The following is a 12,825-nucleotide window of genomic DNA, read 5'->3' as shown; positions in this document are numbered from 1 at the left end:
TTCGGAGTATATGCTTACTCCTTCGTCAGGTGAATGAATGCCATGACTTACTTACTTTGGAGATTTAAAGCGCGCTTTCCGACTGATGCGTATTTCGTACACGGGCCCGGCCAGGCCATTTAATGTGTTTCCGAAAGGGGCGAAGGTGGCCTGTGCAACCCTAAGAGGGGGCTTTAGGGGTTGCTTATATATAATTTGGGAATTTTGAGATTTGGAATAGATGCCGATGGGGTTAGGGAGGAGAACTAAGGGAGCTGGGTATGGTGGATGTTTGTTTGTTTATGTGATTTTGATTTGGTAGGTTATTATGTTTTTAGATGCGTTTTATTAGTTCCGTTTTGATAAAGAATACGCCTAAGGCCTTGAAGTTTTCTAGTTTATTTTGTGGGTTTAGTATTGCTTCTAGAGTGAGAGCCTTGTTTAGATTGAGGGTGGTCTGTAATGCGGTTCGATGTGTTAGGTAGTGTGTGCAGTGGATGAGTGCGTGTTCTGGGGTTTCTAGTTGTTTGCAATGTGGGCAGTTACCTGTAGTGTGTTTTTTTATTTTTTTTTAGATGGTTATTTAGGTTGGTGTGTCCTGTTTGGAGTTTAGTGACTACTCTGTCGATTTTTTTTGATGGATGGAGAATTTTTGGTTTGGTTAGTGGTTTGCTGAGCACTTTTTTGATTTGGCTATTTGAGTTTAGATAATGGTTATGCCATTTTTTGGTGATCTTTTGCTTGTTTACACTTTTAATTTCTGATTTTGAGATGGGTAAGTTTAAGCTTATTTCTGGGATTTTGAGGGATAGTTTAGCTGCTTTATCGGCGTTTTCATTACCGTATATTCCTACGTGGGCGGGGATCCACAAGAAGGTTATTTGTTTGCCTGCCTTAGTTAGGTCGTTGGAGTTTTTAAGTATTTGATTTATTAATTTAGGTCGGTTTTTGGTATTTTTGTTTTGGAAGGCTTGCAGTCCACTTAGGGAGTCGGTAAGTATTAGGATTTTTTTGTGGTTTTTGGATTCTTGATTATGGAGGGCTGAGGCCATGCCCATTAGTTCTGCCGTGAATATTGATTGGTTATTTGGGAGTCGGAAGGATTGTGTGGTTTTAGTTGGTTGTGTGGTATGGACTCCGAAACCCGTGTGTTTGGAGGTCGGATCTGAGGATCCGTCCGTGTAAATGTGACACCAATTTGGCCAATTTTCGTGTATGTATGCTAGTGTGGTAGTTTTAGCTATGTTTGGGTCGGTTAGTCTATTTATTTGGCTAGCTAGTGTTGTGTCTATTTTGGGTATTTTAAGTTTAGGGGTGAATGCCATGAGGCAGAGAGCATATATATATGTACATGTAAGGACAACAAAATTAATACGATGACAAAAGGTGGAAAATAACAAACGGTACAAGCTAACAAAGGAAGCCAACAGATGGTTGGCGCTGATGGGTGATCAGCAATAGACAATGGAAGCCAACACTTAAGTTATCATAGCAGAGTAATTAGTAATGGACAGTGGGCAAATGGAGGGGGGGGGGGGGGGGGGGGTTAATTAGCACTGATAGGTGTAAGAATGGACATAGCAAGGGGCATTTTGAAGCCAGCTTAAGCCCCGACAAAGATCAAAGCAATAAGTCCCATGCACTAGGCAGATAGGTTCCCTGGTCACGGTTCATGACTGGGTGGTGTCTCCTGATGTCAATGGCTTCTTGTAGTTTCCTTTGTCGCCAGTTGTTGATGTTGGTAGACAGGACTTTGTTGGCTACCCACACGATGTTATGTTTTCGTTCTTCAGGATGTGTTCGGAAATAGCGGATTTCGGGTCGAGTTTGTTAACAGAGGTCCGATGTTCTTTGAGCCTTGTGTTGAGGGGTCTAAGGGTTTTTTCTCCAATGTGCTGATGGCCACAGTTGCAGGGTATCTGGTATATACACCCTCGGGGGTTGGCACTTGCGCTGCTTGTGCCGCTGCCATTTGCTTGTAGATGGGTCTTGATAGACTTGCCGCTAGAGAAGGTGACATCTTTGTTGGCTTTATTCTTGATGAGGCGGGAATTTGTAAAGACCTGATACCTGAAAGTTATTCAGTTCGACCGAGTATGCTAGTTTCTTAATCTTTTGTTCAATGTACAAAATTCGGAATCATGAAAACAATAAGCAAATTCTGAAATATCATCATGAAAATCCTCTTCCGTTATCGTGAAATTTGTATTAGTTATGTGTTTGTCCTTCATCATGGCGAGTATAATGGCCTGAGAAAAGTGAAGTTCTCTTTTGTTCTGTACATATCTGAGAAGATAATCGAAGGATTGAAGAAGATAAAACAGATAAAGCGATGGTTTCACACATGTTGTTTTTGAGTAAGGGAATAAATATAATCTGTGATAACAGTTAACAAACTATGAATTACAACTGCACCTTAACATCTCTCTGAGTAAAGCTCTCTTATTAGGATTGATTCATTGCAATTGATCACTATTAATCCCCTATCTTTCTGTATGATAATTGGTTTGTCATTGGGATATCCGTTTGGCGAGATGACGTTTACTAAATAATTACAACTGCGCAAGCCACTGCATTATACTCACTTATGAGTGGAAGTAGGGTTACACTGAATTAGTTTGAGTGTAACCTTATATGGATTTTTTTAAAGAAGAAGAATTTATTTTATTTAAAGAGTGGACAGAAGATGCTAAAAGTCAAGGTTGAATAAGGATAAGATATATCGATGAACACCTTTTTTTTAATCACAATTAGGAGCGACGTTTCGGTGTAGGTTATCAAGCAAGTGATGTACAGACTGACTGACTGATATAGAAGATTTAACGTGCGCTTTCCGACTACAGCGTATTTCGCACACGGGCCTGGCCGGACCATTTAGTGTATTCCGAGAAGGGTGAAAGTGGTGTGTGCAACCCAAGAGGGGGCTTTTAGGGGTTGCTTATATTGATTTTTTGAAATTTTTAAATTTGGAATAAATGCCGAGGTGGGTTGAGGAGGGAACTAAGGGAGCCGGGTGAGGTGGGTGTTTGTATGTTTATTGGATTTTGGATTGGTAGATTAATTAATTTTTAGATGCGCTTAATTAGGTCTGTTTTGATTAGGAATACGCCTAGGGCCTTGAAGTTTTCTAGTTTATTTTGAGGGTTTAGTATTTCATCTAGAGTAGGAACCTTATTTAGATTGAGGGTGGTTTGTAGTGTGGTTCTGTGTGTTTGATAGTGGGTGCAGTGAATGAGTGCGTGTTCTGTGGTTTCGGGTTGTTTGCAGTGGGGGCAGTTGCCTGTGGTGTGTCTTTTAAGTTGTTTTAGGTGGTTATTTAGGTTAGTGTGTCCTGTTTGGAGTTTTGTAATTAATCTGTCAATTTTTTTAGAGGGGTGTAGGATTTCAGGTTTGGCTAGTGGTTTTCTGAGCACTTTTTTGATTTGGCTATTTGAGTTTTGATATTGATTATGCCATTTTTTGGTTATTTTTTGTTTGTTTACACTTTTAATTTCTGATTTTGAGATGGGTAGGTTTAGGCTTATTTCTGGTATTTTGAGAGATAATTTAGCTGCTTTATCGGCGCTTTCGTTGCCGTAAATTCCTACGTGGGCGGGGATCCACAAGAAGGTTATTTGTTTGCCTGCTTTTGTTAGGTCGTTGGAGCTTTTAAGTATTTGGTTTATTAATTTAGGTCGTTTTTTGGTATTTTTGTTTTGGAGGGCTTGTAGTCCGCTAAGGGAGTCAGTGAGAATTAGGATTTTTTTGTTGTTTTTAGATTGTTGGTTATGCAGGGCTGAGGCCATGCCCATAAGTTCGGCCGTGAATATAGATTGGTTGTTAGGGAGTCGGTAAGATTGTGTGGATATAACTGGTTGTGTGGTATGGACTCCGAAGCCTGTGTGGTTGGAGATCGGGTCTGAAGATCCGTCAGTGTATATGTGACACCAATTTGGCCAATTTTCGTGTATGTATGCAAGTGTGGTGGTTTTAGCTATGTTTGGGTCGGTTTGTTTATTTATTTGGTTAGCTAGCGTTGTGTCTATTTGGGGTATTTTGAGTTTAGGGGTGAAGATATTTGATTTTTCGCAGTTCTGTTTAAGATTTTGAGTTTGGTGTTCATTGAGGTAGTTAGTTATTCTTTGGGATATTGGGGTGAGTAAGGGGTGTTTGCGAGCTAGAGCTTGGTTTCTTGTGCTAATGTTTTGGTTAATTAGGTTTTGGATGAGAGGGTTTGTTTGGGACGCGGCCCAGAAATTAAGGCTTAGATGTTCCCTGCGTAGATTTAGTGGCATTTCTCCTGTAAGGGCCTGAAGTGAGGTGTAGGAGGTGCCATGTTGGGTGCGTGTAATTAGTTTGAGAGCCTGATATTGTATTGAGTCAAGTTTTTAGATAGAGAGTTGTTTAGGGTATTGTATATGGCACAGCCGTAGTCTAGTTTTGATCTAATTAGTGTTGTATATAGTGAGAGGAGGGTATCTTTGGAGGCTCCCCAGTTAGAGCCGGTGAGACATCTTAATGTGTTAAGGTCTTTGCTGCATCTAGTTTTTAGGTTTTGGACGTGAGCCTCCCAGGTGAGGTGTTGATCGAAAATAAGTCCTAAGAATTTTGTTTGTTTTTGGAATTTGATTGTTTGGTTGTTTAGCTGGAGGATTGGGTAGGCAGGTTTCATGTTTTTATGTTTGAATACTACTCCTGTTGTTTTATCTGAGTTAAGGGAAAAAACTAAAAAAAATAGGACTAAAAGGTCAAATAATAAACTTCATCCAAGATTTCCTAAACAATCGCAAAATTACCGTGGGTATAGACCATACACTATCGGACCAGTGTTCCCTAGAAAATGGCACTCCCCAGGGCAGCATCCTCAGCCCAACCCTCTTCAATATAATGATAAATGATCTATTCGAGGGCTTATCCCCTAAACTAAACACTTCAAAATTCGCGGATGACGGAGTCCTATGGATCCGCACTAAAAGTATTAAAATGGCAGAAAACTTAATCCAAAAATCTCTAAATAAAATACAACAATGGGCAGACAAATGGGGCTTCTCCCTTAACTCAGATGTACAGAGTATTGTTGACAAGTATATACACAGGTTGAAGGTGTGTGTTTTTTCAGTAGAGTAGATATCAGATGTAGTTACACTGGTGTGGAGAAGCCTGTTATGTACACAAAAAGGCTAGTAAACATATTGACCGGTGAAGTCAGTAATACAAACAAAATGGTGAAGCCAGTAATATAAACAAAAGGATTATGACTGATTGGGGTCTTTGACCAAATTGTAATAAAGAATTTGTTCATCCATAATTCTTATCCTTACTTAGTACTCCAAATTTTAAATGCCTCTCAAAGAAGTCAATGTTGAGTTCAATACCCAATTCTAAAACCGGTCGTACTTTTAGTGGGGGTTATAAAATGTGATTCAGCCCAGACGCCAAACTTTAAGGAGTACTGAATCACAATTTCCAAAGTCGACTTGAAAGATTATTAACAGCAATGTACATATTGTATTTCCAGGTTTTGGCACTAGAAAAAAACAGATAATTCACTGTAGACTTCGAACGTTTTATCTTAATAATCCTACATGTAACTATTGCCATTATTACGACAATGTTCATTATTTATTTCACTGTAAAACATTTATCAAAGTGTTTGTTTTATGTTAAGGGTTTATCAAAGCTGTCTGATTATTTTTGCACATGCGTCAGGTGTGATCGGACGTTTACCATATTTAGAAATATTATTCAATGCTATATTGAATATTTTTCCCGATAGTTGGAATGTCGGTATGATTATCCCGTTGCATAAAAAAGGGGATGTTTATGATCCAAATAATTACCGTGGTATGTCTTTACTACATGTAATGGGTAAAATATTCACATCTGTCCTTGAATCCAGAATAAGGATATGGCTACAGGTACATAAAGTATTACATGAATGTCAAGCAGGTTTTAGACATGACAATTCTACAATTGATAATGTATTTGTCCTATAATCTCTATCTCAAAGGTATCTGAGAAAACCAGAGTACGCCAGGGATGCATGTTGAGTCCTGTTTTATTAATATTTTTTTATAACTGAGCTTGTAGATGAAATGAAGAAATGTGGATTGAGAGGTGTTTTTGTCAGAGATGGACTAAACGATCATACTGCTAGTATTTGCAGATGACTCTAATAGGCCTACGAAGAAAACGTAATGTGTTAAAAGGTAAGTGTAACAGATGGGGCCTTGAAGTAAACCTGGAGAAGTCACGTAATGTTGTTTTCAAAATGGCAAATACCTAAGAAATACAGAAAAAAAGACTTATGGGGGTAAACATATGAAAGTAGTATCACACTTTAAATATCCAGGTATTGTCTTCACATCCAGATTAATTTGGTCAAAAGCGTGTGAAACAGTATCACTACAAATCAGAAAGGCTTCAGTTCGTATTATTACCTTATTAAAGGATTATCCAAACATCTCTCCAAAGGTAGCATCTACAAATATTTGACAGTAAAATAGCTTCCATATTTTTATATGGTTCGGAAATTTACTTACACTTCTCGTGCAAATATGGATAAAATCCAGAGTTTTTACTTTAAAAGTTATTTATGTGTTAATGAAAATGTATCAAACAATGCTGTACTAGGCGAAGTAGGTAGAACCTACTTATGTGTTAATTATTTTACTCGTTGTATAAAGTATTGGTGCAGGCTGTTGTATATGGATAGTTATCGATACTCAAAAGCATGTTATGACATGTTGAAATCACAGGATGAAAACGGCAGCCACAACTGGGTAACGCATGTTCGTGTGTTGCTATTAAAAACTGGATTTACGCCTGTTTTGATCGCACAGGAGTGTGGCAGCATTCCAAATTTTATACAATGTTTTAAGCAAAGATGAAGATTCAGAATTGGCATGCTAAATTTATTTCATCATTTCTAAACCAATTATTCTACATATAAGTCTATACACGAGCCAGAGAAATATATTATAGAGTTATGTCTAAACAAAGATCTTATCCGCATATTATTTAAATTCCGATGTTTGAGCCATAAGTTGGGTATTCAACACTTTCGATACAATGACAAAGTCAATACTGATTTACTTAAGTGCAAGAGATGTAATCATAATATAACTGAAGATGAAGACCATTTCCTTTTAGTTTGTCCATTTTATATGGAAAACAGAAAGCTCTACATCCCAAGCTACAATTACAAGTACCCATTACGAGTCACATTTAATCAACTAGTAGCAACAAAAAATGTTATACTAATTAAACATATTGCTATATATTTGAAAGAAATCTGCCTGTATAATGCATCATAAATATTGTATGGATATAGTACAATAGTTGTTCCACCTCTCCATGTGCTAAAAGGTATCACATGTATTGTACTCTTGGCCATGCGGCCTTTGATACCGAATAGTGAGTGAGTGAGTTGGGTTTAACGCCGCTTTTAACAGTATTCCAGTTATATCACGGCGTGTCAGCTTAATGTGGGAGGAAAGCCCGAAGTGATGCGGGTCTCAGACGCTTACCACTTCTGTGAAACCCACGAGCACGGGTATGGTGCTGACAAACCTAGAAACATAATCGGGGCGAACCGGGATTCGAACCCACATTCATAGGCTTCTGGCGTGCCCAAGGGACGCAACTCTGCACAGCGAATCGCGGCGCCTTACGCAACTGGGCCACCCGTGCCCCCTGATACCGAATAAACTCCTACTTTTCTACACTTTTCCTACCACAGACTCCATGTCGTGTACCATGGCTATGGTTATGCACGTGTAATGCATCATGCAACATGGGAACAGTGTTGACAACACAAACATTTGTTTTTTTCTCCAATTGCATTATTTTTCGCGGATAAGATGTTTCATGAAGACTACATTATTAGTATTATATAGGGCGGTCGGGTAGCCTAGTGGTTAAAGCGTTCACACGTCACGCCGAAGATCCGGATTCGGTTCCCCACATGGGTACAATGTGTGATACCCATTTCTGGTGACCCTGCCGTGATATTGCTGGAATATTGCAGTTTAAAACGGCGTAAAATCAAACTCACTCACTCACTCACTATTAGTATTATGACAGAGTCGTACCCGCATATTTTTATAGCCCGTTTCAGATTTCCCTCACTGGACAGAATAAATCTATATTGCTGGTTTCGTTCGAAGTTTTCTCCTGTAAAATTGTGGAAAGGACTCCTTGTGACTGACAAGCTTCAAACCACAGGTGGGTGGACCGGTAGTACCTCGACTCCAAGCCGACCAGTCCTTGTTTTAGCCCCTTATGCCGAGCGCTAGACAGGGTAACAAGTACCATCTTTAAACGTCTTTTGGTATGACCGAACCCCGGACCTTTCCTTCTCCGGGTGGACACTCTGCCACTAGACCACGGAAGCGGCCCCGACAGTACTTTAGTTAGTGAGTAATGGTTTCCGTTGAATGTAGAGGTAAGGCCAAGCATGGACACTTAATAGGAGGGTCCATTGGCCAAGTGACACTGGGACACTTTCTATTCTAATGTAAGACAGGCTGAACTTTATAGAAACAACTCTAACCTTGTACGTCATACAGAGGCCAGCTTCAGGAGTACAACACAAACCCAGGGCGTCATGCTGAGGTCAAGTTGAAGAGTTACAGCCTAACCTACGATGTCATACAGAGGCCAGATTCATGAGTATAACACAAACTAAGGACGTCATGCTGAGGTCAAGTTGAAGAGTTCCAGTCTTACCTACGATGTCATACAGATGCCAGATTCAGGGGTACAACTCTCAACCATGCTGAATTTCCTGACAAACACATTACCAAGAATTACTCAGGCGAAACACATCATCATGCCTTCACACAGATTCAAATTGTGTCGGATAAATGCATCATCTAGAACGTCTCAAGACACTCACATCAACAAGAGTTATTCAAAACAAGTGCATGAACTGGAATTCCTCCAGACAAAATCTTCAACTGGAATTCCTCTGGACAAAAGTATCAACTGGAATTCCTCCAGACAAAAGCATCAACTGGAATTCCTCCAGACAAATGCATCAACTGGAATTCCTCCAGACAAATGCATCAACTGGAATTCCTCCAGACAAATGCATCAACTGGAATTCCTCCAGACAAATGCATCAACTGGAATTCCTCCGGACAAATGCATCAACTGGAATTCCTCCAGACAAATGCATCAACTGGAATTCTTCCAGACAAATGCATCAACTGGAATTCCTCCAGACAAAAGCATCAACTGGAATTCCTCTAGACAAATGCATCAACTGGAATTCCTCCAGACAAATGCATCAACTGGAATTCCTCCAGACAAATGCATCAACTGGAATTCCTCCAGACAAAAGCATCAACTGGAATTCCTCCGGACAAATGCATCAACTGGAATTCCTCCGGACAAATGCATCAACTGGAATTCCTCCAGACAAAATCTTCAACTGGAATTCCTCCAGACAAAAGCATCAACTGGAATTCCTCCAGACAAAATCTTCAACTGGAATTCCTCCAGACAAATGCATCAACTGGAATTCCTCCAGACAAATGCATCAACTGGAATTCCTCTGGACAAATGCATCAACTGGAATTCCTCCAGACAAATGCATCAACTGGAATTCCTCCAGACAAATGCATCAACTGGAATTCCTCAAGACAAAAGCATCAACTGGAATTCCTCCAGACAAATGCATCAACTGGAATTCCTCAAGACAAAAGCATCAACTCGAATTCCTCCGGACAAATGCATCAACTGGAATTCCTCAAGACAAAAGCTTCAACTGGAATTCCTTTGGACAAATGCATCAACTGGAATTCCTCAAGACAAAAGCATCAACTCGAATTCCTCCAGACAAAAGCATCAACTGGAATTCCTCAAGACAAAAGCTTCAACTGGAATTCCTTTGGACAAATGCATCAACTCGAATTCCTCCGGACTAAGCATCAACTGGAATTCCTCCGGACAAATGCATCAACTGGAATTCCTCCAGACAAATGCATCAACTGGAATTCCTCTGGACAAATGCATCAAATGGATTCCTCCGGACAAATGCATCAACTGGAATTCCTCCAGACAAATGCATCAACTGGAATTCCTCCGGACAACTGCATCAACTGCATTCCTCTGGACAAATGCATCAACTGGAATTCCTCCAGACAAATGCATCAACTAGATTCCTCTGGACAAATGCATCAACTAGATTCCTCTGGACAAATGCATCAACTGGAATTCCTCCGGACAAATGCATCAACTGGAATTCCTCTGGACAAATGACCCGTGAAGAGTGAGTGAGTGAGTGAGTGAGTGAGTGAGTATGGTTTTACACCGCTTTTAGCAATATTCCAGCAATATCATGGCGGGGGACACCAGAAATGGGCTTCACACATTGTATCCATGTCGGGAATCGAACCCGGGTCTTTGGCATGAAGAGCTAACGCTTTAACCACTAGGCTATCCGACCGCCCCTAACCCGTGAAGAACCAGGGTAGAATAGGTCTTCAGCAACCCATGCTTGTCATAAGAGGCAACCTATGGGAACAGGTGGTCAGGCTCGCTGATTTGGTTGCTGCATGTCATCATTTCCCAATGTGCATAGAATTGATGCTCATGATGTCAATCACTGGATTGTCTGGTCCAGACTTGATTATCTCCAGACCGCCGTCATATCGATGGAAAACTGCTGAGTGCAACTTTAAACAACAAACAACCAACCTCTAGACAAATGCTTCAACTGGAATTCCTCTAGACAAATGCATCAACTGGAATTGCTTCAGGACAAACATTATCTTGTTCTTCATTTCCGATGATAACTGTTATCACGTGATGCTGGATAGTTCAATCATCTAAACTAACAAAAACAAAACAAAAGGAATTTCTGATTTTACATTTTTTATGTGGTCTGGGGAAAGACAATCTGAATGTGACCAGTTTAAAATGTGACAGAGAGAATAAACATAACTAACAAGCTGTTGCAGATTAACACTTGATATGTTGATAACATGCCACTGAACCTAAACTGAAGGTTGCTTCAGAATTATATACACGTTCAAGAAGGAAGGACAGAGATGCATATAAGTAAGACATTCTTTTTGCAATTACAGTTGTAAACTAAAAACAAATCTGCATAGTATTTTGAACATAACAATTATTCTTGGTAAAAAAACATGACAATTGACAAATTATAACTGATGTGAGACAACATTGAAAAATATTTTTGATTTGATTAACCGTGATTTAACACAACAAATTGTTTCTTGAATATATACATGACTGAAAACAGATGTGAAACCAATAGTGCAGACAGGATATCCATCCCGAGTTTTTATTGACATGAAGAATGTATCAAAATAATGCTGCTGCTAATATCAACAAAATCTTCAAACTGTTTTAATACTTATCTGTATATAAAGAATCTCACCCGAGTGTCTTTTGATATCAAATATATCAATGAGTGTTGAGATATTTGATATCAAAAGACACGAGGGTGAGATGTTATTTATCATCCAACATCATTCTTCCAACTTTTTCAGTTTGTAGACAGAAACAAGCAGTGTCTTAAGTGTAAAAAGTACTGCTAACAGCTTCAGTAGCAGGGCCATTAGTGATGTCATTTGATTGTGATGTCATGGTAACCAATGACATCACGATGGTCTGCAAAGCATTGTGATGCAATTTCATTGCATCTCACCCAAGCATATCTTTAGACATAAAATATGTTGATACATAGTTATGGACAAATTACACAATAAGATACAATTTTCTTTGTGATAAGTATGCTATACAGTGTCATGGCCCATACTGGCTAGGTCACCTGAAATGGTGGTAACAAATTGTTCCCATGTGGGGAATCGAACAATGTCCTGGGCATAATACTGCAACACTTTAACCACCAGATTATTCCAACTTTCATGACAACTGTGACACTGTATGATTTCTAGGCACTATAATTTATATGATATGCTAAACAGATCATTATGATAATACAAGACAAAATACTAATAACAACGACCACATGCAGTGATCACTAGCATTCTTCTACAGTTTCTTACTTGATATCTGTATTAGATAGCAATTATTTTCAAAAAAGTCAAGAACTCTTTTTAATTGCTTCTGGATATACATGTACCAGCAAACCAATAAATAATTTGATTATCTTAGTATCTTTTCAATGACTAACAGATAAAACATTTTTGTGACATGGTTCAAGGATTAATTTTATTTGCCAAAACCACTTTTTGAAATAAATATCCAGTAAAAATTCCCCCAAACTATGTAAATGGATGAATAGAAAACAGAAGGAAGACAAGGGCAGCTTGAAGTTTCCTTACATCAAGTCAAAGAGTAAACTCCTTTCCTATGTCGATCTTCTTTGGAACTGATTATATAATGTAAAGGAATAAAACGTGTCAAACATATCGGGACAGTGGACCTGTAAACAATTAATAACAGAACACTCCTTGAATCATAAGTGAGACATATTTTCAAATCCTTGATAACATTTGTATTCTTTTAGTCAAATTTTGGTAAATCCATACATAAATGGCTATTAAACAACAAGTATAACCATTATTACATATGGTATCATAATTCTTATCATTGTTATATTGTCAATTCAACTTATTGACAAAGAGACTGATAGAGTCTAAAACATTGACACAACATTACAGAACTTGATCATTCATGATCAACATGCATTTCATGATGATTCTTGTAAAATGGACACAATTAACATATTAAGAAGCATCCACCTGTTGAATCGTTAACCACCTGTTGAATCTTCTACCCTGACACCTCTGGGGGTAATGGAAGGAACGCTCTAAAACACGGCTATGACCAACAAGCATAAACAAAACCATTCCCACTATTAACTTGTAA

The sequence above is a fragment of the Haliotis cracherodii genome, unplaced genomic scaffold, assembly GCF_022045235.1.
Source record: "Haliotis cracherodii isolate W230 unplaced genomic scaffold, xgHalCrac1.p SCAF_10, whole genome shotgun sequence".
Lineage (NCBI taxonomy): Eukaryota > Metazoa > Mollusca > Gastropoda > Lepetellida > Haliotidae > Haliotis > Haliotis cracherodii.
The sequence above is the reverse complement of the archived record's forward strand: the minus strand, read 5'-3'. Positions refer to the sequence as shown.